Here is a 2,500-nt window from a genome sequence, read left to right on the forward strand (position 1 = left end):
CCTTCACCATTCGCTTTCCTCTCTTTTGTTACACAGTTTCAGACTACGATCAGGGGTACCGAAACGCTGTATTGATTGTAAACAACCATTTTTATCTTGGAGCGGAGCGTTCCTTTACTCGTTAGATTTGTCTTGTCGCGTGTGTATTCGCTTTTTCGACGCTTTTTAACCATTTAACTTGTTTAGCGAAGCTAAACGCACAGACAGACAAAAAAAAAGGAACAGCATCGCGCGTCAAACAGCGACGACCCATCTGAAGCGATCTTTCATTTATACACCGTTTGTAAACAGAGAGATGTATAAAGCGCGGGGAATCATTCGAAACCCTGGGGCTATTCGAGCTTGCATTTCAGCAAATTATCATCTCAAACATTTCACTCGTTTGCTTTTTCTAAATTTATAGGAGAGCTTCTTTCGTTTATTTTTGACACACCTTTCGTAAATATCGTTTCTGGCAACGTCGGGAGCGTGGATTTCTACAAGTGAACAATCGCGCCGATCCGATAACTTCCAGCAGGATGGAGAATCTTTATAGATTATCTTCCGAGAACTCGGTGCTTTCACGGGCGGTCGTTTATAAATTTTAACGAACGACTCGCGCGCCGTGACGCACTTGCGCTAGTTCGAAGAGATATTTCGAAATTTGTTTCTCTCCTTTAACGGCCTGCATTTAGTGTATCGGTTGCGATTTTCGTCACATCGTTTCCACGACAAACGCCGACGAACTGCCCAACTATCGCTCGTACGTTGCGACTCTTTCTTTGTTTATCGTTCATTCATTCTTTCAATTTCGTTCGATAATCCCGCTCCGAAACGTTCTACTTTCGTTGAACGACGGCGAGATGTTTAGAAAGAAATGAATTACTCTTTTTTCGAGAAGCAAACGCAAGCAGTCTTTTGTTAAGAAAACGACCCTCAGCCAGGCGTGGTCCAGGAATTGTATCCGTGGACCGCAATGTGCGTTCGAAATGTCGATGTTCATGTGTCCTGCAGTTCACACGTTGACGCGCAATTAGCTGCGTTCTTCATCGACCCACGAGCCAAGTGATCCACCGTTCAGGGTAATCGTAAAATTTTGTATTTCAAACTCTTTAGATCTTTAGAGTGTTATTTTCATTATTAACACGCATCACATTCGATACCCACATCACTCTCCCACCCGGCGCGTGCGGGAGAGCGAATTCGGGCGTCGCCAACGTATTTGTTTGTTTGTTCGATCGTTGACGACACGATCGCGTCCAAGGACGGAAACCGTCGGAGAAACGCCCAGTGGCACGCTCCTCTCGACGGTCGGGCGTAAAGTACATTTAAAAACCTTGAAAAGTACGAACGCACACAAGGAATGCGAGCGCGCGTCCTGTCGCTGAATCGTGGGTTGCGAGATTCGAACAGACACACGGCCGGCGACGATCGGTCTAACTAATGGACACATAGTTTTTCAAAGACTCGCTATCGTCGCTTCTCAGCCGGTCCGTAAACAACACACATCGATCAGGCGGACGCACGAATCTTACCACGGTGCGTGTTTCGTAGATTCCAGGTTACCCGCAAGTACCTCTCTCTCCCTCTCGAAAGAGGAATCTCGATCCGTCCTTTTTGGACAATGGAGAAATCTTTTTATCGCAACACGGATGGCAAAGAAACAACCAAAGCGTAGGAGCGTGGGGACGAGAGCGACGAAAAGAACGTCGCGAAAACAAAGTTTCGACGGTTGCTCGTTCTAATACATCGTAGTTTCAACTCTCTCAGTTTTAACCACTCCTAGACGCTTCGTAAACTTTTAACAATTCTTCGCCTCCGCGAGTTTCATTTCGAATAGAGCGAACGCAACACGGACCAAAAAAACTCCGGTGATGCCAGATCATTTAGCAAAGATCAGACGGCGGGTCATCTGTATTCCTTTTCTCTCTTTTTTATATCTTTCCATTTAACTAGGGTGTCGCAACGACGGGTACATTTATATATTTATATATATTGTATTTCAATTTTAATGATCCTTCACTTTCGGTTTGTAATAATATGATCCTTCTTTCATTTCGATCCTTCATATTGTAGGTTAACCAACAGAAGTTTGTTTTTTTACGACTTGTATTTTTGTGGTTTGTTTGTTTGTTTCTTACGACTTGTTTGTACCCGATCAAGTAGACGACGACCCATAAGTATAAGTTAGAGAGATAAAGGTCGAGAGACCTCACGCAAGCGTCTTTTACTTCCATTCACATCAGCCAGAGAGAAATGGTCCGGCGTCGTGCTCTTTGGCGCCGTTGGTCGCACAGTTTTTTTGCCGGCGGTTCCGAACGGACGGGAGAAACGCGATGAGTAATCAAAGCGACCTCCGCACGTAACCGTGTCGGTGTAATTTTACCGCATCGCAGCGTTTTGGTATTTGTTTCTTATTGGCTCGAACCCGAGATTTATGTGTTTTGTGTCATGTATATGGTATTATTTATTATATCTTTCTCGTTTTGTATAATTTTTGGTCCGAGCTCAATAAACTTTT

General features: G+C 44.4%; 1 non-coding gene across 1 annotated transcript; it reads right to left on the minus strand.

Moving 5' to 3' along the window:
• Window positions 1-909: 909 nt before the first annotated feature.
• Window positions 910-1,064, minus strand: LOC143307446 (5.8S ribosomal RNA). The gene has a single exon (XR_013064588.1). It is a non-coding gene; the product is annotated as a 5.8S ribosomal RNA (ribosomal RNA).
• Window positions 1,065-2,500: the final 1,436 nt, after the last annotated feature.

The sequence above is a fragment of the Osmia lignaria genome, unplaced genomic scaffold (genome assembly GCF_051020975.1).
Source record: "Osmia lignaria lignaria isolate PbOS001 unplaced genomic scaffold, iyOsmLign1 scaffold0055, whole genome shotgun sequence".
NCBI classification, from domain to species: domain Eukaryota; kingdom Metazoa; phylum Arthropoda; class Insecta; order Hymenoptera; family Megachilidae; genus Osmia; species Osmia lignaria.